At 39.3% G+C, this 25616-nt stretch overlaps 1 protein-coding gene and 1 non-coding gene across 3 annotated transcripts in view; both read left to right on the top strand.

Annotated features, from left to right (window-relative positions):
- LOC116111186 (E3 ubiquitin-protein ligase SINA-like 10) overlaps positions 1-25616 on the top strand; it is a 50090-nt gene that overhangs the window by 16798 nt on the left and 7676 nt on the right. The window lies entirely within an intron of this gene.
- LOC116111246 lies at positions 19472-19578 on the top strand. Its single transcript, XR_004125030.1, has one exon. It is a non-coding gene; the product is annotated as a small nucleolar RNA R71 (small nucleolar RNA).

The following is a 25616-nucleotide window of genomic DNA, read 5'->3' as shown; positions in this document are numbered from 1 at the left end:
GAAGGGGGGGAGGGAAGGGAGGGGGGGGGAAAAAGGGAGAAGAAAAAAGAAAAAGAAAAAGAAAAAGAGAAAAAAAAGTAAAGGAGGAAAGAAAAGAAGAAGAAAAAAGAGGGGGGGAGAAAAAGGAGAGATTAGCATAGAGTATGAGATTTAAAAAAGAAAAAAAGGGGAAAGATAGAGAATGAAAGAAGAAAGAAAAGAGGGAAAAAGAGAAAAAACCTTAGAAAAATTAGGAAAAGTAGACAAACGGAAAGATGAGGGGTGCAGAAAAAAATAGCGAAAGAATGACAAAAAAAAGGAAATGAATTGGAAAGAAAATAAAAAGCTGAGAAAAGGGGAGGGGAATGAGAGGATTATTAGGTGAATAGATCTAAAAAGAAGGGAAGGAAAGGAGGGGGGAAGAAAGAAAAAAAGAGAAAAAGGGAAGGGAAAGGAGGAAAAAGGGGGGGTTCGAGGAAAAGGGGAAAAAGAAGGGAGGAAAAAGAAGAAGAAAGGAAGAGAAGAAAGCTTAGAAAAAAAAAAAGAGACCAAGACCAAGAAGGGGAAATAAAAAAAAAGACGAAATAGAATGGGAAAAAAAAAAAGAAAAAGAGGTACAAAAAATAAGAATAAACACATTTAAAAAATGGTAATTCAATAATAAATATAATAAACTATAAAAGATGTTTTGGGAGGGATGGGGGGGAAGAAAGAAAGGGGGAAAAAGAAAAAAAAAAAGGGTGTGGAAAGAAGGTTGGGGAAGAGGGGGGTAGGGGGTAAAGAGAAGGGGAGGAGAGGCGAGAAGGGGGGGAAAGAGGAATGGGTGACTTATTGGGCGGGGAAGGGGGGAAAAGGGGAAAGGGAGGAAAAAAGGGAAAAGGGAAAAAAAAAAAAGGGAAAAATAAAAAAAAAGGGGGGGGGAGGAAAGAAAAAGAAAATGAGGTGACAGGGAAAATGGAGAAGGGAAAAGGGGGGGGAGGGCGGAAGGGAAAGGGAAAGGGAAAGAAAGGGGAAGAAAAGAAGAAAAAAGGGAGAAAAGAAAAGGGGAAAGGAAGGGGGGAAAAGGGAAAGGAAAAAAAAAAAAAAGGGAAAAGGTAAGAAAAAAAGAAGGAAAGGAGAAAGAAAAGATAAGAGAAAAAAAGGGAGGGAGGGGGGGGAGGAGGGGGGAAAGGGGGGGAAAAAAGGAAGGGGGGGAAGGATGGGGGGGGAGAGGGGGGGGGAGGAAAGGGGGGGAAGAGGGAAGGGGGGGGGGGGGGGGGGGGGCGCCGAGGTAATCGTAACATACAAAAAAAAACTTTAATACATTATTTGTTTGAAGTGTTTGTTTGATTTTTCCCTGCAAAATTGGCTGAAAAAACCAGAAGAAGTTCAGTCTGCCGTGGCTCGCCGGGGCGAAGAAGAAGGCGAAGATGTGTTGAAAACAAGGGGAACCCCCTGGAAAGTTTCGCCGCGGCGACAGATGTTTCTTCGCCGCGGCGACGGGCCGAATAAAAGGTTGATTGAGTTTTAGATATTTCTTCCTTAGGGATAATTTGACCTTTCTACCCCTAATTAGCAGGAAAAGTGGGAGTTAATTGTAAGGATTTTTCATGGAGAATAGGTTGAGATGGGGGTGAGTTTGTATATTAAAGGATATGGATGGAATTCCCAAAGTAAGACAAGGGCAAAATGGGAATGAGTGTGTTAATATTTCATTAAAGGAATTAGAATCAAAGAAACCCCTCATTTCTTCTTCTCACGTGACTCTCCATTCTTCTCCTCTCAACTTCTCTTTTCTTTTGATCAAAGTTTCCAAGGGATTTTTGAAGGATTTGGGGTAGAAAAGCAACCTAAGGCTTCCTAAGGTAGGATTTCTTCTTAGTTGTGTGATTTGGGAGTTTTAACCCATATTGAAGTTTGAGGGTTTCATCTTTGGTTTAAGATTTGAGGAGATATCAAGCTAAACAAGTGAAAGGAATTTGTGAAGTCTCTCCTTAACAAGTAAGTAAAACCCACCCAAGTTGAGATTTATGAATTTTTCTGATTAGGGTTTTGTAGAAATGTGTAGTGTATGTGATTGGCATGTAATATCATGTATGAGGAAGTTAATAGAGATTCTATGCTTTGTGATTGTTTATACCTTGCAAATTTGAGAAATGGTTTTGTTGTTTGGCAAGGTAGTTGAGATGGAATTTAAGGGTTATTATGTATTCCCTTGGAAGTGTTTTCTATGGCAGGTTTTATGACTTTGTGAGGGGTTTTTCCCCATTTTGGATTGTTAAGAAAATTTTTAGAATCATGGCTATGATAGGTTTTGTAGTGCACTGAGTTGTTTGATGAAATCGCTAATAGAGGTTTGAGTGTGAGAAATGAACCTTAATCTTGGCAACATTGCATGTTGGCATCTCATAAGTGCATTGGTGAAGATGAACCATCTCATAGGCACTAGTTGTACATGGAAAAGTGACCTAAGAAAGTGTAAGAAATGGGTTATGCAATTACCTATGAGTAGAGAGCTTAGTGGGTAAATACTCTAAAGGTAGAGAGCATTGAAAAATCTACAATAGAATGATTAGAAGAGTAGTATAGTTGGGATGATGCTTTGTGATCATCACCCACGCGTTAGGAATCGGATTGATGCTTGGTGATCATCATCCGAATAGCCCTTAGAGTGATGGGTCGATGCTTTGTGATCGTCACCCGATGAGTAGTAGAGATGGGTAGATGCTTTGTGACCGCTACCCGGTTAGTGATAGTAAGTAGGTTGATGCTTGTGATCATCATCCAAACACTTAGTAGAAACGGGTTGATGCTTTGTGACCATCACCCGATAGGACTAGAGACGGGTAAATGCTTGGTGATCATTACCCAAAATTTATGAGGAACAGGTAGGCGCTAGGTGATCTCCACCCGATAGTTAGAAAGAACGAGTGGTGCTTTGTGTCCTCACCGGTAGTCACAGAACGGGTTGGTACTGTGTGAATTCCCCCGATAGCCTAGAGAGTGAGATGGTGCTATGTGAACGCCATCCGGCCATACCTCCGGTAAGATGAGGCCATGATGTTATTAGAAACAGAAATAGAATCAGAGATAGCATAAGGAAAGAATTAAAGTTTATTACGGGGACAGACAGATAGAGAGTTTTACTTACTGAGCATTATTTTGTGCTCACCCCGTTATTTTCCTTTGTGGATGCAGGTTCAGGTGATGTTCGGTCGGAGGGGCGTCGGCAAGCAATGAGGAATAGCTACACTGTTTCCCCTGTTTTGTCTTTTAATACATTTTTGTAAACAATACTCTTTATGTATAAAAGACACATGAGTTTGTAATGAAAGAAAACTTTGGGCCCAACTTTTCTATGTTTTTATGCATGCATTGACAGTTTTCAGTAGGTGTTACATAATTGACTAAGGGACAAGATGAATATTTAAAGAAAGTGCAGGGCAAAATGGGAAACTATATATAATTTTTATGTTATATCAAATTGAAGAGTGAAACCCTAGCCACTCTTACCCAAATGCACGCCACTTTCACCTCCATATTCTCCAAATTCTTCAATTCTTCTTCAAAGGAAATTCAAAGGTTTTGGTGTATTTTAGTGGATTTCAATCTTAAGCTTCTATAGGTAAGATCCTTGCACTAAGAAGTGAATTTTAGTTTTTAAAGTGTTGATTTGTGATGGTTTTTGCTCATAGGTTTAAGAGGAAGAGAGTTTGATCAAAGGAGATTCTTAAAGGGTTGAATTTGCTCATATCAAAGGTAAGTAAATCCTACCCTAAGTGTGATTTAAGTTATGTTGTAGAGAATTTTCTTTGTGCATATATTATGTTATATGTGGAATTGTTGATGGATTTGGTGTTGAATAATAATTAGAATCTATCCATGAGAAGTTGGGTTGGTGTATGTGATACTTGATGAATGTTTGGTGAGATTTGGAAGAGTTGAAGTGAAATTTTGAAGTGTGTATTTTGGGCAGATTTGGAGTTAATTAGGAGGAGTTATTCCAAGTTTTTGGTGGCCTAAAATAGAGTAGAAGTGTAGCCAAATTAGTATTGATTTGTGCACATGAATTGTTTACGAAATGCCAAGGAGAAGCGCATGTATGAGTAGATTATGTGTTACCTTGGGATGTGTTTGTAGATGTAGAGAAGACATGTTGGCATTCCATAATGCATAATTGCATTTAAATGTGTAATTTAGAAAGAATTAAGCATGAAACCATCTACATGCATATTATCATAAGAGCATGAAAAAGCCAAAATATGTTAAAGAGAAAATAGAAATAAATGAGAATATTAAAGGTATTCAATCTGAAATTTTACCTAAAGAAGTGTAAAAAAGATAAAAAAAAGAGAAGGTTGTTGCGATGGGAAGCCCGTGAGTGACATAGTCCCACATGCACGCTGCCTTTAGTGAGTGGCCTCAGAATTCAGAAAGAAGAAATGTACAGTCCGTTAGAAGTGTGTGTGGTGAGGACTGTACCCAGAATTAGAGAATTCCATCACATGGCCAAGGCTCCAATCTGCCTCAACCGACTCAACCGATCCATCGGCAAGAATAAGAAAGAAGAGAAAAGAAAGAATAAATAAAGAAATAGAAACAGAATAACATAATAGAAAAATAGAAAAGAAAATTGTATAATTTATGCATTTGTGCATTTGCATCATGAATATGCATAATACCATGCTCATTATCATGGTAGTGGAAAAATTTAGAAAACAGAACAAAATAAGAGAATAGAAAGAAAGAACAGAGAAAGAACGAGAGAAGAACAGGGAAAATAGAGATAATCGGGAAATGTGATGTAAGGAAAGAAAATTCAGAATTTTAAGCACGGAGAAAAAGGTAGCATAGCGGTTTACTTACTGAGCAATTAGTGCTCACCTCCGTTGTTTTAATGTTTTTGCAGGTAATAGGTGAGTTGCGATCGCATGGAACATCGCACAGTGGATGGGTTAGGCATACACTGTCACGTTCTATTTTGAGTATATTTTGTAATATTTGTATATAAAAGAAAATTCAATATGGGCCCATACTTTGTTACTCGTATACATGTGTATTTTCTTATATATATTGTAATGAGTTTATTATTATTAATTATTTACGAGTATACTAGCTAGAAGAAAGCATTACACTAGTATCGAACTACTCTCCACATATGAGGATTAGACATCACTAAAGATCAAAGGTCTTTACAGGCTTGTAATGTTAGGCTCGGTTAGTGGGCTTCAAAGAAAAGGAAAGGATAAACTAAGCAGAGAAAATCGGTTTCCTTTAAGCAAACAACAAGATTTAAATCAATTTCCACTTTCTTCCACCACCACTTAAGATATCAACCATTTCATAACCCTCAAGCATTTGCACTTCCATTTTTGCTACTGCAATGCAATTCTTAAATAAATTTTTTTTTTTTTTTTTTTTTAAAAACAACAATCACCAATTTGAGGTTAATTACCCCTAGTTCTCTTGCCCTTCTCACAACCCAAACTATTCTTTTAGTTCATTCACAAACTCTCCAAGCTCTTTGTGTTTGTATTAGGCTTAGACTTCTCTTAAAGGTTGTGGAGTGTTTTAGGCTAAAAGGTTTTGGCATTATTGGTTGCACAAGAAACATATGACAACTGAATTCATAAGTTTCAAATGGGTCACTAGGATAAATCTGTGATCAACTAGAGAGGCTCAATGTTTTGAAAAACTGCCTAAACCACTTCCTTATAATGCCTATTCCTAGAATTTCGCCTCAAGCATTTCTCAACTAGGTTCTAGAGCCCACCAACATTATCAAGACTTTACCTAATACATAAAATGAATCTAAGCATGCTGAAATAATGAAAATGGTGTTTGAACTACTCAACAAACCTCAAGCAAAATTTAGTCAACCAACATAAACTTGAAGCAAGGCTAACATCTTTAGCAATAACATCCCAACAATCATATTCTCATCATAGACTTATGTAATTCATCATTGGCATACATGACAACAACTTAACACAAATAATTGTTCAAATTTTTCCTACCCAAACTAAAGATGACATTGTCCCCAATGTCACATTATGCACGGTTTGGAATAGAAAAATAGAATTTGCAAAGGTACGAGTAGTTCACTGATTAATCCGTGAAGTCGAAGTTCCGTTCAACAGCATGCACACCGTTCATTGGCTTTCTCTCACTATAATCTGTAAAACAATTGAATGTTGTGGTGTCCACTGTGTTAGAAAATTTCACTGACTAATATGAAAATATTACAATCCTAATCTCGCCCTTACGACTACTAGTAAGTTCAAACAAAATAAACAATCCAAACACAAGAATTAGTTCAATGTCCAAAATAAAAGACAATACAACTGAAATAAAAAATAAAGTACAAAACAGGTGTTCAGTGTAACATCTACTGAAAACTGTACATTGCATGCATAATAACAATAGAATTGGGCCCAAAGTTTTCTTTTCATTACAATTCATGTGTCTTTATACATAAAGAGTACTGTTTACAGAATGTATTTTAAAAGACAAAAACAGGGGAAACAGTGTACTTATCCTCATTGCTTCCGACGCCCCTCCGACCGCAACATCACTTAGAACTCATCCACAAAGGAAATACGGGGTGGAGCACAACAATGCTCAGTAAGTAAAACCTCTAACGCTGTCCCGTGTGACTCTTAATTCTTTCCTTTTTCATTTTGTTTCTAATAACATCATGGCCTCATCTTACCGGAGGTACGGCCGGATGGCATTCAACCAGCACCATCTCACTCTCTATGGCTATCGGGTGGAATTCACACAGTACCAACCCGTCTTGTGACTACCGAGTGAGGATCACAAAGCACACCACTCGTTTCTTTCTAACTATCGAGTGGAGATCACCTAGCGCCTACCCGTTCCTCATAAATTTTGGGTAACGATCACCAAGCATTTACCGTGTCTAGCACTATCGGGTGATGGTCACAAAGCATCAACCCGTTTCTACTAAAGTCGGATGATGAATCACAAGCATCAACCTACTTATCTATCACTAACCGGGTACGGTCACAAAGCATCTACCCATTTCTACTACTCATCGGTGACGATCACAAAGCATCCCCCATCACTCTAAGGGCTATTCGGATGATGATCACCAAGCATCAATCCGATTCCCTAACGGTCGGGTAATGATCACAAGCATCATCCCAACTATACTACTCTTCTAATTCATTCTATTGTAGCATTTTTCAATGCTCTCTACCCTTAGAGTAATTTTACCCACTAAGCTCTCTACTCATGGTAATTGCATAAACCATTTCCTTACACTTTCTTAGGTCACTTTCCCATGTACAACTAGTGCCTATGGATGGTTCATTTCACCATGCACTTAGAGATGCCAACATGCAATGTTGCAAGAATTAAGGTTCATTACTCACACTCAAACCTCTATTAGGCATTTCATCAAACAACTCATGTGCACTATAAAACTCTATCATAGCCATGATTCTAAAACTTTTCCTACCATCCAAATGGGGAAAAAACCCTTCACAAAGCCATAATAACCTGTAAAAACAAACACTTCCAAAAAGGTTCCATAACACTCTCAAATCCATCTCAACTACCTTGCCAAACCACAACCCATTCTCAAATTGGAAGGTATAACAAATCACAAAGCATAGAAATATCTTTTAATCCTTCATACATCTATTTACATGCACATCACATACATACATCATTTCTATCAAAACCCTAATCAAGAAATTCATAAATCTCAACTTGGGTGGGTTTTACTTACCTTGTTATGGAGAGACTTCACCAACTCTTCCTTTCACTTGTTTAGCTTGACTTCTCCTCTAATCTTAACCAAAGATGAAAACCCTCAAACTTCAATATGGGTTAAAACTCCCAAATCACACAACTTAAGAAGAAATCCTTACTTAGGAAGCCCTAGGTTGCTTTTCTACTCCAAATCACTTCAAAAACCCTTGAAAATCCTTGATCAAAAAAAGAGAAGTTTAGAGGAGAAGAATGAGGAGTCAAGTTTGGAAGAAGAAAATGAGGGTTTCTTTGATTCTAATTCCTTTAATGAAATATACACACTCATTCCCATTTTGCCCTTGTTCTACTTTGGGAATTCCATCCAAATCCTTTGATTCATTACAAACTCACCCCTATCTCAACCTATTCTCCATGAAATATCCTTACAAATAACTCCCCCTTTTCCTGCTAATTAGGGTTAGAAAGGTCAAATGTCCTTAAGGAAGAAAATATCTAAAACTTCATCAACATTTTATTCGGCCTGTCGCCGCGGCGAAGAAACCTCTGTCGCCGCGGCGAAACTGTCCAGGGAGTTTCCCTTGGTTTTAACACATCTTCGCCGCGGCGAAGCTTCTTCTTCGCCCCGGCGAAGCACGGCAGACTGAACTTCTTCTGTTTTCAACCAATTTTCAGGGCAACATTCAACACAACACTCAATCAAACAATAACAACAAAAACCAACTCGATTAAGGGCAAAAGAGGAACAATAACAACGTACCTCAAGCGGGGCGTTACAATTCTCCCCCCTTAAAAGAATTTCGTCCTCGAAATTCATGCAAATACTCTGGAAAACGATTCTGCATGTCTCGTTCTACTTCCCAAGTGGCCTCTTCCACTTTGTGATTCCTCCAAAGGACCTTCACTAGCGGAACACTCTTGTTCGAAGTTCTTTAACCCTTCGATCTAAAATCTGAACTGGACGTTCTTCATATACTAGATTCTCTCTACTTCAACGTTTTCTACGCTTAGGATGTGGAGGGGATCACTTACATACTTCCGTAGCATCGAGACATGGAAGACATCATGCACCCTGTCCATACTAGGTGGTAGTGCCACTGTAAGCCACATTTCCTACTCGTTTAAGATCTCAAAAGGACCTCATACCTCTGCTAACTTCCCTTTGCTTCCGAAGCGCATTACTCGCTTGTAGGGGGAAACTTTCAGAAACACTTTGTCGCCACTTGGAATTCTCTCTTTCCTCTTCAAGTCGGCATAACTCTTCTGTCGATCTTGGGCTTGCTTCATTCTATTTCTGATTAACTTCACATCTTCTACTAGTTTCTGAGTCATCTCTAGCCCAAGAGTCATACTCAACTCATCTCTTTCGCCTACTTCATCCCAATGAAGCGAGACCTACACCGTCTACCATACAAAGCCTCGTAAGGCGCCATTCTAATTGTGACTGATAACTGTTGTTGTAGGCAAATTCCACTAAGGGTAACATCTCATGCCAGGATACTCTATACCATGCAACAGGCTCTCACATTCCTCGAGCACCTAATTCGTTCTCTCGGTTTGGCCATCTGTCTGAGGATGATAGGCAGTACTGAATGCTAAACGGGTACCCAAACTCCTCTGTAAACTTGTCCAGAAGACTGAAACAAATCTGGAATCTCTATCTATACTATAGTCTTGGGCACACCATGCAATCTGACTATCTCCTTGAGGTAAATCTAAGCCAACTGATCTGTAGTGGTACTTCCTTTACTGGGAGAAAATGGGCTGACTTGTTAATCTATCCACAATCACCCAATTGCATTACACCCTTTTCTGCACTCTGGGAAGACCCGTGATAAAATCCATTGAAATGCTCTCCCATTTCCACTCCGGAATACTCAATGGTTGAAGCAACCTTGACGCCGTTGGTGTTCTGCTTTCACCTGCTGGCAAGTTAGACATTTAGCCACAAACTCTGCAATGTCTTTCTTCATACCCGACCACCAATAGCCTTTCTTAATATCCTGATACATCTTGGTTCTCCCGGATGAGGCGTGTATGGTGTGTCATGAGCCTCCATAAGAATTTTCTGTTTTAACTCCTCATTGGAGGTATGCACAACCGATTTCTAAAATAGAGGACATCATTTCTCACAAGAACTCTGCTATCTTGCCCTCATGCACTTGCTGAACTGTCTTTTGACACCACTCATCAACCATTTGCTTTTCTCTAATTTCCTCTAGTAAAGAGGACTGTACCACAAGGCTGGCAATCTTCCCGGAACCACCTCAATCTGTTCCTTGACAATTCTTCTATTACTCTTTCTGTCTAGTAAGCGGGAAAACATGGGCTTTTCTACTCAAGGCATCGGCTACTACATTGGCTTTCCCCGGTTGGTACTTGATCTCACAATCATAATCCTTGACCAGCTCTAACCACCTTCTCTGCCTCATATTCAACTCCTTTTGGGTGAAGAAGTACTTTAGACTCTTATGATCGGTGTAGATATTACTCTTCACACCATAAAGGTAGTGCCTCCAAATCTTTAAGGCAAAACCACGGCTGCTAATTCTAGTCATGCGTAGGGTATCTGGTCTCGTACTCTTCAATTGACGAGAAGCATAAGCTATAACCCTACCTAACTGCATTAACACAGCACCAAGTCCCTGCAAAGAGGCGTCTGTATAAATGTCATAATCTACCCCTCCGCGGTAACACTAGTACAGGAGCTGATGTTAACCTCTTCTTCAACTCTTGAAAGCTTTCTTCACATGCTGCTGACCAGACAAAAGGAGTTTTCTGCTTAGTAAGAGCTGTCAACGGTTTTAGCCAACTGGGCGAATCCCGCTACAAATCGCCGGTAGTAGCCTGCTAAGCCTAGGAACTCCTGATTTCTTTCACTGTTCTCGGCTTCTGCCATTCCAGGATGCCTGCACTTTACTCGGATCTACCGAAATCCCTTCCTTTGATACGGTATGACCTGGAATATCACTTGGTTCACCAAAACTCACACTTAGAAAATTTAGCACACAACTTCTTTCTCTCAGCCGTTGCATACTAATCTCAAGTGTTTCTCATGTTCTTCTCTAGACTTTGAGTAATCAGAATGTCGTCGATGAAGACAACAATGAACTGATCCAAATACTCATGAAAAACCCTTTTCATCAGGTCCATAAAAACTGCTGGGGCATTAGTCAAGCCAAAAGGCATTACTACAAATTCATAATGCCCATATCTCGTTCGAAAGGCAGTCTTAGCCACATCTTGCTCAACCACTCTTACTTGATGATATCCGGACCTCAAATCAATTTTGGAGAACACTGCTGCTCCTTTCAACTGATTAAAAAGGCCATCTATCCGGGGTAGCGATACTTATTCTTCACCGTAACTTTATTCAACTCCCTATAATCAATACACATCCTCAGTGATCCATCCTTCTTTTTCACAAATAGGATTGGAGCTCCCCAAGGGGAATGACTTGTCGATGAAGCCTTTATCTAAAAGCTCTTGGAGTTGCTTCTTTATTCTTGGAGCTCGCTGGGCCATTCGATAAGGGGCTTTGGATATGGGTGCTGTTCCTGGTGCTAGTTCGATACTAATTCTACCTCCCTCTCTGGAGGCAAACCCGGTAACTCTTCTGAAAACCATCTAGAAAGTCCGCTACTGGCACCCTCTGGATCCTAACTGTGGAACATCACCACTCTGCACTACATGGGCGATATAACCCGAACACCCCTTTCTCAACATCTTCCTGGCTTTCACATTATCATCAGCATGCTCAACTGATGGCCTTCTCCAAAACTAAACTTATCTCCATATAAACACACCTCGCCTTCTTTCCGACAGTCAATCCACTCCATACCTTCCTAAGAAGTCCAACCCAGAATCACGCAAAATCAGGCATGTCGAAGACTATTAAGTCAACGATTAACTCTCTACCCTGGATCACTAAGGACTCTCTTAACAAAACTCTTGAGTCAAAACACTAACCCCATCGGGTAATTCTATCTTAATGGGTTGTGTCGTTCTAGTAGGTTTCAAACCTAATCTCTCAAGCATCCCATAGATATAAACGAATGGGGCACCTGAATCAATTAAAGCATATCAAGGACTGCATGAAATAATAACTGACCAGTAACGGCTGATGGACTGGCCTCTGCTTCACCCTGTGCCACAGTAAACACTCTGGCATTCGCAGTACCCCTGAACCCTGAGTGGTTGGTGGAGAGAAGCTTTACAATCCCTCATCATGTGCCCTGGCTGCCGGCCCCTATACACACTCTCTGATCCCTCAGACACTCTCCCGGGTGATTCTTCCCACATTTAGGGCAGGAGGAAACCCTTCCGTCCGAGGTCGTTTATTCTTCCACTCTTTTCTATCTGTTTATACTGAAACTTCTTCTTCTGATTCTTCATTTCTTTCCTCTTACACCCTCATGCTTCTCTCTCTAGGGAGTAGAGGGTAGCTCCTTTGGTCCTCCTGTCGAGGATCCTACGGGAAGATTTTATTCTCAAAAATCTCCGCCTTCATTGCCCTCTCAGGCCTCACTATAACTTCGAGGAGGGTTGGAGCTGTCATAATATCCCGGGCTATCTCCGGCTTCAATCCATGCACAAACTTATCCCTTCTCAAGGCTGGAGTGCTAACTATTCCCGGTGCAAACCTTGCAAGGGCGTTGAACTTTACTGAGTACTCTTTCACAGCGCTCGTCCCTTGCTGTAAACGATAAATTCTTGGACCTTCTCATGAACTTGGTCCTCTGTTCTATACTGCCTCAAACTCTTGCCTAAACTCTCCCCACGTCATCACTGTCACATCATGAGTTTCTTCCATTAATTCCCACCAAATTCGGGCATCACCCCGAAACAAGAAACCGCATACCGATCTTCTCCCGGTCTGACATGGGAAATAAACCCGTGGCTCGTTCACTGACCCAAGCCACTCTTCTGCTATCACTGGATTTGTAGTACCCTAAACTCTGAGGGTTGATGCTCTGAAAGACCGTAAATCGGTTCCACTTGTTCGGTACTGGGGAGGTACCGTTTGCCCTCTTTCGACAGGCGTAACTGGCGGTACTTGTACGGGGGTACAACTCTCCCCTGAGTTTCAGCCATACTTGCGTATAATTCCCCGGATTCTAGCTTCATCCAAGGGAGGGGGTGTAGACTCTAGTGGGTTAAAGGTTCTCCTTCATTCACCACACCTTTACCGCGATTTCGATAACTACGCCTCATCTACAAAATGATCACACTAATGACCTCAAGAAACAATTACTGTAAGGAAAGAATTACTCACACACTCGGTTAGAGGACATCGTGGCGATGAGAATAGTACACTGTTCAATCCCAAATCTTTGCTCGTACCAAAAATGTAACATCTACTGAAAACTATACATTGCATGCATAATACAATAGAAAATTGGCCCAAAGTTTTTCTTTCATTACATTCTGTGTCTTTTACATAAAGAGTACTGTTTACAAAATGTATTTTAAAAGACAAAACAGGGAAATAGTTAGCTATTCCTCATTGCTTGCCGACGACCCTCCGACCGCAACATCACTTAGAACCTGCATCCACAAAGGAAAATAACGGTGAGCACAAACAATGCTCAGTAAGTAAAAACCTCTAACTGTCTGTCCCCGTGTGTACTCTTAATTCTTTCCTTTTCTCATTCTGTTTCTATTTCTGTTTCTAATAACATCATGGCCTCATCTACCGGAGGTACGGCCGGATGGCATTCACACAGCACCATCTCACTCTCTATGGCTATCGGGTGGAATTCACACAGTACCAACCCGTTCTTAGTGACTACCGAGTGGGATCACAAGCACCAACTCGGTTCTTTCTAACTATCGAGTGGAGATCACCTACGCCTACCCGTTCCTTATAAATTTTGGGTAACGATCACCAAGCATTTACCCTGTCTAGTCACTATCGGGTGATGGTCACAAAGCATCAACCCGTTTCTACTAAATGTCGAGATGATCACAAAGCATCAACCTACTTATCTATCACTAACCGGTAGCGGTCACAAAGCATCTACCCATTTCTACTACTCATCGGGTGACGATCACAAAGCATCCACCCATCCCTCTAAGGGCTATTCGGATGATGATCACCACATCATCCGATTCCCATAACGGTCGGGTAATACACAAGCATCATCCCAACTATACTACTCTTCTAATTCATTCTATTGTATCATTTTTCAATGCTCTCTACCCTTAGAGTAATTTTACCCACTAAGCTCTCTACTCATAGGGTAATGCATAAACCATTTCCTTACACTTTCTTAGGTCACTTTCCCATGTACAACTAGTGCCTATGATGGTTCATCTTCACCAATGCACTTATGAGATGCCAACATGCAATGTTGCAGAATTAAGGTTCATTACTCACACTCAAACCTCTATTAGGCATTCATCAAACAACTCATGTGCACTATAAAACTCTATCATAGCCATGATTCTAAAACTTTTCCTAACCATCCAAATGGGAAAAACCCCTTCACAAAGCCATAATAACCTGTCAAACAAACACTTCCAAAAAGGGTTCCATAACACCCCTTCAAATCCATCTCAACTCCTTGCCAAACCAACAACCCATTCTCAAATTTGCAAGGTATAAATAATCACAAAGCATAGAAATCTCTATTTAATCCTTCATACATGCTATATTACATGCACATCACATACATACATCATTTCTATCAAAACCCTAATCAAGAAAATTCATAAATCTCAACTTGGTTGGGTTTTACTTACCTTGTTATGGAGAGACTTCACCAACTCTTCCTTTCACTTGTTTAGCTTGACTTCCCTCAATCTTAACCAAAAAGAATGAAAACCCTCAAACTTCAATAGTGTTAAAACTCCCAAATCACACAACTTAAGAAGAATCCTTACCTTAGAAGCCCTAGTTGCTTTTCTACTCCAAATCACTTCAAAAACCCCTTGAAAATCCTTGATCAAAAGAAAAGAGAAGTTGCGAGGATGAGAAATGAAAGAGTCACGTTTGAGAAGAAGAAAATGAGGGGTTTCTTTGATTCTAATTCCTTTTAATGAAATATAAACACACTCATTCCCATTTTGCCCTTGTTCTACTTTGGGAATTCCATCCAAATCCTTTGATTCATTACAAACTCACCCCTATCTCAACCTATTCTCCATGAAATATCCTTACAATTAACTCCCCACTTTTCCTGCTAATTAGGGGTAGAAAGGTCAAATTGTCCTTAAGGAAGAAAATATCTAAAACTTCATCAACATTTTATTCGGCCTGTCGCCGCGGCGAAGAAACCTCTGTCGCCGCGGCGAAACTGTCCAGGGAGTTTCCCTTGGTTTTAACACATCTTCGCCGCGGCGAAGCTTCTTCTTCGCCCCGGCGAAGCACGGCAGACTGAACTTCTTCTGTTTTCAACCAATTTTCAGGGCAACATTCAACACAACACTCAATCAAACAATAACAACAAAAACCAACTCGATTAAGGGCAAAAGAGGAAACAATAACAACGTACCTCAAGCGGGGCGTTACACTCAGGTATCATTCTTCAGCCTCCTCCTCTTCTTCTTCAGTGTCTTCTTCTTCTTCGGAGCCCATCCATTCCTCGGAATCCTAGTCTACCCATTGGAAGCTCGAAGTATCAATGTTGAGCTTGGTGAAGCAGCTGTGTTGCATATCATACATCATCTGGGTCTACTCTACGGGCCAATCTTGACGTTTTTCCATCCATTTCATCTTACTCAACATCTGCTGCATCGGCTCCTTTACTGTGGATGTGGAACTGGATGATGTGGCAGCTTTTGTGGTTCTTTGTCTTTTTGTTCCGGAGCTAGGTTCTTCTTTAGGAGTACGCCTAAATAGCTTCCGATAGTAGGCTGTGTTGAGAACTGGGGCAGGGTGAATAAGTGGTTCATCATCCGTCTTCTTTACTCTTGCTTGAGTGCACAGCTCGGTGATGAGATGTGGGAAGGGGAAACTCCCTCACCCTGGTTGGGCTGCATTTTGTATACTCGTCATGATAATACTCCCCACATCCATTCTCTTACCAGTGGCAATGGAATAAAGCAACACCGCCTTATTGAAGGTTACTGAACTATAATGTGTCTCCGGAATCATCCTCGCACCCACAAAATACTGCCACAACCTAGCTGTCGATATCAGATTAGTTCCCTTGATGCTCTTCTTTCCCTTCTTCGAAACCTCCCAAAAGGTATCTGGTTTTGCTATGACCTCAAGTATCTCATCCTCCTGAAATTTTCTCTTCGTAAATTCCAGATACTCATCACGGTTAATTGAGGGCAGGTTGTAAAATTCGTTTATGATCTTCGCATCTATTGGCACATCAATCCCCCTAACAAATACATGCCCAGGATCACACTCAAGGAGGTTGGCATAAAACTCTTTTACAATCGGCTCTATAGCTGCATGTTTGGGTTAACTCATAAATGCATTCCACTTTCACCCTTGACTCCACTCTTCAGCATAGACAGTGGTCAACCCCCGCTCGATAATAAACCCTTTATCCTTCCTTTTGATTGCTCTTTCATGCCGTTGCCAAGCCTTGTTACTCACAAATCTATTGTCCACTTTCTTTCCTTTTCCTTTACCCCTGGATGGTACTTTGAGTGGCATTGTTGGTTCGATAACTCTAATGTATCCCAAACTAAGATTCTAAATACACAATTAAACTCTAACTACCCTCGCTACCTACCACAATCAATCCTTTAAAAACACCAAAATTTCAAAAAATTGCATCTAGACCCCCAAAAATCACTCTTTGTCCAAACTCAACACAACACTCCCAAATTGCAAATCCAACCTCCTCAACACCATACAAATCATGATCCACACTTCTCTTCTCAAAATCAAAGCACAAACAACACTAAAAATCCACAACTCACGCAAACAATCAAAATCTCAGATTCAAAACTCTAATAATCGAAATTGATTAATTTAAAGTTTGGAGAACTAGAAATCTTACCAATCCCAAGATGCATTCACCACCAATTTAACCAAATTTGGCCTAGATTGCAAAATCCTCAAATTCGTGAACCAAGGGGTTTCCAAAAATTTTCTTCAAATTTTCGCAAAAAGCCTTGCTAAAATGAGTTGTTTTGGTGTTTGTGAGGGTTAAGGAGTGAAGAAAAGTAATGAAGATTCACTGGAAAAGCTCAGGATTGAAGGTGGAAAAGTTTTGCTCTTGGATGTGTTTTGAAGTTTTCGCGAAAATGAAGAGTCGCGATTCACTATTTATAAAAAGCAGTTTTCGCCGCGGCGAAGTTCTTCAATTATGAAAAAAAAATGAACCTAGTCAATGCCGCGGCGAAAATTTCCAGTGCATACAATGCCACAGTGAAATTCCCTTCGTCAAATTTCGATAAACCTTTTCTGCCGCGGCGACGAAAATTGTTTTGCCACGGCGAAAAATAACAGGGAGCACGTTGCCTCGGTGAAAATCTAACTTCGCCGCAGAAAAATCTGAGACTTTTCGAATTCCATTTTGTACAAAATGCGTTTCGCCGCGACGAAATCTGGAAAATTTCCTTTTTTCGCCTTAGTTTGATATTTCACCTGAAACACCCAAAAACACACGAAATCAAAATCATTCTAATTCATATAACAACTAAACAAATTTAAAACAACAAACAAATGATAAATAAATGAAAACACTTAGGTTGCCTCCCAAGAAGCGCTTGTTTATAGTCGGAAGCTCGACTTTCTCAAGTCATCATGTCATCCGAACTATCCAAATACATCAACTCCCGAGCATTGTCCTTACACTGAAGCTTCAATTGTTGACGATTTTTGTCACATGGGGCCTTTGTTGAGAGCTTAGCCACCCATTTCCATCCCTTGGTCATTCCTTTCATGGCTCAAACATTCTCATCGACAACTTTCCATTTTCTTGACTTTCCCTCACCCTTTTTGAGCTGAGGAATCCGTCCCGTGTGAAGACACATGCTCGGTTGTGGCCTATCTCGGAATGGTGTAAAAATTTCTAGGTTGTGGTCCTCCTTCTTGAATTGCCTTGAATTGACCGTGCATTCTTTAATTGACGAATTAGGATCGTTAAGTTAGGAAGTTTCAATTGTTGTCGGACCCACCGAGTCAATTTTGAAACATGATTCTCGCTTCGGTGAGACTTTCAGAGACTCAAGGACATTAAATGTCACTTCCTCATCTTACATCCTCATGATCAACTTCCCCTCTTGCACATCAATTAAAGCTCTTCCGGTAGCCAGAAATGGTCCTCCCATGATGAGAGGAATCTCCTTATCTTCTTCCATATCCAACACAAAGAAATCTGCTGAAAAAATAAATTTGTCCACCTTGACCAGCACATCTTCAACAATGCCCCTCGGATGCTTTATCGATCTATCTGCAAGCTGCAAGCATATGGTTGTCTGCTTCAATTCACCAATTCCTAATTTCCTGAAAACAGAAAAAGGCATAAGGTTTATGCTTGCATCCAGATCACACAAAACCCTATCAAATGTAATATTCCCTATAACACAAGAGATAGTGAAACTCCCTGGATCTTTAAGTTTTGGTGGCAGCTTCTTCTGTAGAATGGCACTGCATTCCTCCGTGAGCATCACTGTTTCCTCATTATCCAACTTCCTTTTGTTGAATAAAATTTCCTTGAGAAATTTCGCGTAGCTTGGCATCTGTTGTAATGCATCTGCAAAAGGAATGTTAATGTGCAATTTTTTAAATACATCAAGAAATTTAATGAACTGCTTATCCTGTTTTTCTTTTCTGAGCCTCTGAGGGAAAGGCACCGAAGGTGTGTGATGTGCTAACTCTGGTGGTATCTCGGGAAATGGCAATTTTTCTTTCTTTTGCCTTTGCCTCTCTTACCGCTTTGGTTCATCTTCCCTAGAACTAGTTGGTTTCTCTGCAACAATTATTTCTTCGTCAACTTCCTCATTGGAATCTTCCTTTTCTTTTGATGGGCTTTCTACTTTCCCTAATTGTTCCACCTCTTCCAAGATTGTCCCACTCCGTAGTGTTATTGCATTCACTTGCTCACGTGGGTTAGTTATTGTGTTGCTTGGTAGGGAACCCTGTGGTCTTTCATTTGGCTTATCAGCCAATTGACTTACCTATACTTCCAAGTTCCAAATGGACGCTCCTTGGTTTCTGAAATTCGTCCTAGTCTCATTCATGAAAATTGTGGTCTCTTGCATAAACTTTCCAAACATGTCCTCCAGTTTTGTCACTTTTTGCTCTCCCGATTGATTGTTCACCCCCGCTAGGTTGTTTGGCATCGTTCTTTGGTTCCATTGATTGTTCTGCTGATTTTGTTAATTCTGATTACCCCAAGATAGGTTTGGATGATTCCTCCAACCAGGATTATATGTGTTGGAGTACGGATTGTTTGGTTGCCTTTGATTTCCTGCCAAGTAGTTAACCTGTTCTGACGATAAAGATGTTGAAGCAAACGTGTTCCCCACTTGGCATTCACTGCTCACATGACCACCAGCACAAAATTCACAAATTAGTTGAGGAGCTTGAATAAAATTTACCTGCATACTTCCCAACTACTTCTGAAGTGTCGTAAGTTAGGCTGAAATAGCCGTGTATGCATCAACTTCATGAAGACCCATAGATTTCTTCTGCTGCACCCTTTCATTAGGTCTTTGATAGTTGTTACTTGCCAAAACTTCAAGCAACTCATGAGCTTCTTCCGGTGTCTTATTTTGCAATGCTCTTCTCGATGCTGCATCCACCATGGTTTACACATTAACCATCAATCCATTGTAAAACGTTTGGACTTGCATCCAAACTGGCAACCCATGGTGTGGACACTTCCTCAGTAGTTCCTTGTATCTTTCCCACACCTCATATAATGATTCAGACTCTTCCTGTAGAAAAGATGTGATACCATTTCTCAATTTCGCTGATTTTGTTGGAGGAAAGAATTTGGTCAGGAACTTCTGTCTATGTTGTGATCGTTCTTGATGGTAGTGCCATTAACCATCCCTTAGCTTTATCCCTCAATGAAAACAGGAACAGTCTCAATCTGATGGCGTCATCTGACACTCCGTTTGACTTGAAAGTATCACAAATCTCCAAAAAATTTGCAATGTGCAGATTTGGATCTTCCTTCAAATCCCCTTTAAACTGTACCGACTGTTGGATCATTTGGGTGATTATCGGGTTTATTTCAAAGTTGTTGGCTTGTACTGCTGGTCTAGTTATGCTCGACCCACTGCCATCAACTAAGGGAACTAAAAATTCCTTTAATGTTCTATTTTCTGCCATCTCAATAACTATGACCTCTGGTTCAACAATAGCCTCTCTTTCTCTTCTTTCTCTGTTAAGTCTTCTAGTGGTTCTCTCAATCTCTAGATCAACAAGAACCACTGGTTGACGTCTTGCTTTTCGCATAAACTACACAAAAAGAGAGAAAAAGTGCAATCACAAGTTCACAGAAAAAAACAACAAAAATTAAACTAACACACAATTAAAACAAAAAAATAAACTCCAATCTAGCTAACATAAGAAAGACTCAATGTTAACACAAAAATCAATCCTCGGCAACGGTACCAAAAACTTGATGCGTTGTTACTACAACATGCAAATATAGCAAGTACACTAGTCGCACAAAGTAATAAAGTGATGAGTGAGTATCATTCCCACGAGGATTGGTTGCTAAGCACTGAATTTCCTATTCGTTTTCAAGTTGGAGAAACCGAATATTGTTAGATTTATGGGAGAATATAAAACTAAACTGAATGCAAAATTTACTTAGTGTAAAAACAACTAAATTATGAAAGCAAGATTTAACACGAGTAATATCAATTAAAACAAACGGTTAGGGTTTGACTTCATTCGGACTCTATGGATTAATTTTGTGGATTATGCTACTTTTACATTCACATGCAAGGATTGTAAACCGAATTCCCAAGTTGTAAAACATAACTTTTTAGGGTATGAATTCCTACTTTTCCCTATTAATCTTTCACACCCAACAAATTGAAGATTAACAAATCCAAGTTCATTAAGCTAATGGAATCCTAGATTGATTTCATTGTTTCTCAACTCTATCTCTAGCATTCAAAATAACAATGGTAATTATCCAAGAAGCTTAACATGATTCATTTCTCAATCTCATCATGTTCAACAAGTAAAATCAATAAAAATCGGAATAATCACACAATCTATGCAATAGAATATAAAGGCAACAATAATCAATTGATTAATCCGTAGAAATCCGAATTACATCAAAACCCTAACCCAAAATGGGTTAGTTCATAACTAAATTAACACAAACAGCAAGAAAAATAGTAAACCCAGTAATCAATATAGTGAAATACAGAGAAAAGAGTAGAGATCTCCCCTAGTTGAAGAATCCACAAGATTAAAGCTCAAATCTTCTCTCTAAATGTAAAAGCTACTGAAAACCCAACGAACCCGACCAAAATGGCAAGGTTTTCCTTATATTGTTCCCCCAAAAACCTAAAACCTTTCCTAAAATAAAACTGTGCGCTTTAGAGAGAACAAAATTTCGCAGACTTCGCCGCGGCGAAGAAAGAATTTCGCTGCGACGACGAACTAAAGTGAATCTCATGCCTAGCTTCTTTCGCCGTGGAAAATTTTGAATTTACATAATTGCCCTCCGCTTGTTTCCTTGCTTGAATCTTCGATCTTCGATGCTTTCCCATGGGAACAAACTTCATAATGCTTCAACTCTGCTTCAGAACTTTCCCAAATTCTGAGATTCGCTTGCTTCTGGGTCCAGAAACTCCAATTCGCTCATTATTTGCTAAAAATGCATGTTTCGGCCTGAAATATAAAATATATAGAATTAAGTAGCAATTCAGGCATAAACGACTAAAAAAGTATCTAAAATCCGGCCAAAAAGCCTAAATAAAATAGTATAATCCTCGTATTATCACAAAGCCTTTGTCACAGTAGAAGCATGAAAGGCACTTGAGATCATTTGGTATTAAATACATGAATGATTGGCTATAGTGTAAGTGGGAGATTGTTAGAGTAGATGCCCTAGAGTCAATCAATTATTGTAGAATTGACTCTTTGTAATAATGGTCATTGATCAATAAACGACATTTTATACTATAAATCATCATTGTATGTATTGATATATGTCCTTAGAATGGTAGAACCGTGACGAGGGTATCAAGTGTTTCAAATCTTGATAGTGAGAACCCTATGAGCACATATGGTGGTCATTATAGAAACATTCGTAGCCCCAGTATTATTCCGAAGTAAGGGCACAGATAATACAGTAAGGCTATCATAGTGTTGATCGACCCTGTCGAAAGGCAGTGACTGATCTCACTTGTCAAGGTTGTTTGCTGACAACCTGGTGCAACACATGGGTGCATACTATAGGCAAGTTCATTGGACTGACCTACCAGAGGATTCCACATGGATGGTAACCCCAGTGTCTATGGAACAAATCCTCTAACGAATGGTGATGTATGTGATCCTTAGACTTGAGATCACTGGAGCACCTTGTGCACCGATTGATGTAGTTTGACACTAGCCTAACGCATTTCTTTTCAAAGCTGTCAATACGGTGGTGATTGGCTGCATCAAGGAGTGTATCAAGACTATGGTAGATAGACAGAGGATTCATCACTCATAGGTACGGGAGAAGTTATCTCATGGCGCAATTTAGTAAATGGCAATGACACTAAAACTGTGGCCATAGTGGGATTGAGTTGTTGCTCTATCCAGTTTATAATATAAGTCATTGGTCCAGTAATTGAATATACAATATCGAGAGTAACCGAAGGTTGATACTATTTCTATGCCTCGGTCTCGTAGAGATAATGGATGATGAAAGGATCGAATTGTACAGTAACCATATCGTTGATAGGTAGCTACTTTGCTGAATCCGAATCTATCGGGTTGCCATGATGCATTGCTAGGGGCCAATCTTAGTCTGTATATAGTGAGACGATTAATTGGTGTTAATCACGATACTATACACTGCCGGTATGATAAGGAGCCTATGGGTCACACACATAGAAGATAATTTAAAAGCCAGGAAGTTAGAAGGGCGTTTTCGTCTTTTTAGGCGAAAGGGTATTTTGGTAATTTCACAGTGCAATTAAATTTGCTGAGGTCGTAGCCTTTATTTAATTTGTTAGAAAAATTAAATAAGTGAAATTACGTTTAAATATGTGTTCGCATATATTTAAATATATTATCAATATTGTTAAATATTAATATATATTAATTGATTTTAATTGAGATAATGATGAACTAAAATAAATATCTAATTGGGAGTGTTTGGAAACAAGGGGTGTTTGGGTTGGAGCCCAAGTCTATTTCATATGAGAACAGGGCAATTAAAATATCACTATAAAAGAAAAGTTTTAATTGAAAAAGGTTGAGAATTCATTATTCATTCCTTTGATTAAAAAGAAAAACCCACAGCCCCAAAACACACTCTCCCACGCCAGTTTTAGTTTTGATTGAAAAATCAAATACTCTTCATTTCCTTCTTTGTTCTTAAGGCTAAAGAGGATCTAGCAAATCCTTCTTTAGTTCCTTGCGATTGTCTTCGTGTGAACTACATCGGTTCGATCCTATACTTGGGTCGGTAGCAAAATACGTTCAGAGACAACTTAGAGGAGCCTCCAAACGTGCGTATGATTTCTTAAACCTTGGACTGATTTTTTTGCAGATTTAATATATATTGTATAAACTGTAAATTTGTACCCAGATCTTGGTTCTAAGGACCGATCTATCATGTTATTAATTTTTGTTTTTGGTTGCGTAATTGGGTCGTTTCTTAACATAACATAGATAAATAAGAGTACAAGTTGATGAAATGAGGGTCTGAAATGTTGAAGGACAACTTAATATTTTTACATATAACTAAGGAAGATGTCGAGACATACACATTCACATGAGCACTCTTATGTACAGCCAAATTACACAAACTACTGCTTAGATGTGCCTCAAGCCAACAAAATCCTCATCTTATCATCATCATCATATTCTTCATCTACTCATAGCACCTTCATTTTTCTCTCTCACCAAGCAATTTATGAGAAAAAAATCCTAATTTTTGGTAGAAACAATTATCAATCTTAGCCCACCAATGGGTGATAGAACACCCTCAGCTTATCATCATCATCATCATAATCTTCATCCACTCATAGCAAGCCCTCCAAAGAATCCAAGCAAGTAACCAAAGAAAGGAACACATATACCCACTGCCATTGTAAATGCTGAATTAACAAAGATAAAAGAAATTACTTTATTAGTTTGTGTTCCCAGGAGAGAAAAGAGAATAGTTGGGCATGTACTTACCAACATATGTACTTCGGGTAAGAAGGAGAAGAAAGAAGGAAGGTGTGAAATGCAACTTCTTCATCAAAAAAGCTTCAAGCATGTTGAACACTAGCATTGCAAATATATGCAATTTCCCAAAATAAGGGGAAGTAGTGTTAAAACGTTTCTGAAATAATTCAGATACAAAAGTAAAACTCGAAAGATGATGAAACCAGAGTGACTATTGAATTAGATTAATCTTGTAGCTTCCAATGACATGGATGACCACAAAAATATTACCCACAGCAACAAGCCAATGGGTTTCTCTAATGTGATGAGGATGTTGTCATTAACATTGTTTCCGAAAATGTAGAAACCAACAATTGAGACTGGGAAGTAATACAAAGCTCCAACAATATATTCAACTACTCTTTTCCACATTGGTCATTTTGATGGATTCTCAGGAGTTGAGGGAATTGTTGCTTGGATCTCTAGAACCACATTATGACTTGCATATGCAAAAGCGAACTCTCCCAACCCACTCAAGAAGTCAAACAAAACCCTTGTGTGGTTTTCGAGTTTGGTTTGGGGTAACTGATTTAGACAAGAAATTGAGGAAGATGATAGAGTAGTGTGTAAAAGGAAGAGTAAACAATGTCGGCGGGTGGTGGAGGAAGACGATAGGTCGCGGTGGTGGAAGAGGAAGAACGATGTCCAATGGTGGTGCAAGACAACAGCCAGCCTGTAACGCCCCACTTGAGGTATGTAGTTAAATTATTGTTGCATTGCTTGAATGTTTATTGATTTGTTCTCATTTGAGCTTGCATGTTGTTATTTTTGGTTGGTTGGCCCTTAGTTGAATTTTGTTAAAGTTATTTTGAGAAAAATGTGAAGAAAATCCCTTAAACTTTCATTAGGAGTAAAATGGTCTTTTCACTCAAAATTAGTTGAAAACTTGGGGAGTGAAAAGAGATAGAATTTCATGGAGAATGTAATAAAAATGAGGGCATTATTGAATTGACTAAGGGACATAGATGGAATTTTCAAGAAAGAGCAAGGGCAAAATGGGAAACTATATATATATATGTAATAAGAGTTCAAGAGTAAAAACCCTAGCGACTCTATCCCCCCATTCATGCCATTCTCTACTCAAATTCTCTCAAATTTCTTCACTAGATTTCCAAGGAAATTCATAGATTTTGGGTATTTTTGAGTGGATTTTCAATCATAGCATCCAAAGGTAAGATTCTTGCATCAAGATGTGAGTTAAATTTTAAAGTTTTGAATTCTTATGGTTTTATATGCTAAGGGTTTAAGAGGAAAGGGAATTCTATCAAGGAGAGATTATAGTGTTGGAGTTGCCTCAATTCAAGGTAAGTAAATCCAACCTAAGTTGAGATTTGAGAAATCCTTTGAGTAGAGATTGAGTAGAGATTTATGTATGTATAATATGTTATGTTATTGAGAATGGTTGAGATGAATATTTCTTTGTGGTTGTTGAATACACTTTAATTATGAAAGTGTTTGCTGTGTGAAGAGAGATTGAAATTGAGTTGAATTTGAGGATTTTGCATGAATATTTTTGGAGTATTTCCTTGGCAGGAATTATGACTATATGAGGGTGTTTTCCTCCCATTTTGGATGTTAAGAGGGAAAGAAAGTTATATAAGTAGAGTTCTTG

This window comes from Pistacia vera, unplaced genomic scaffold, assembly GCF_008641045.1.
Source record: "Pistacia vera cultivar Batoury unplaced genomic scaffold, PisVer_v2 Contig63, whole genome shotgun sequence".
NCBI lineage: Eukaryota > Viridiplantae > Streptophyta > Magnoliopsida > Sapindales > Anacardiaceae > Pistacia > Pistacia vera.
This window is presented reverse-complemented; position numbering and strand designations above follow the sequence as displayed.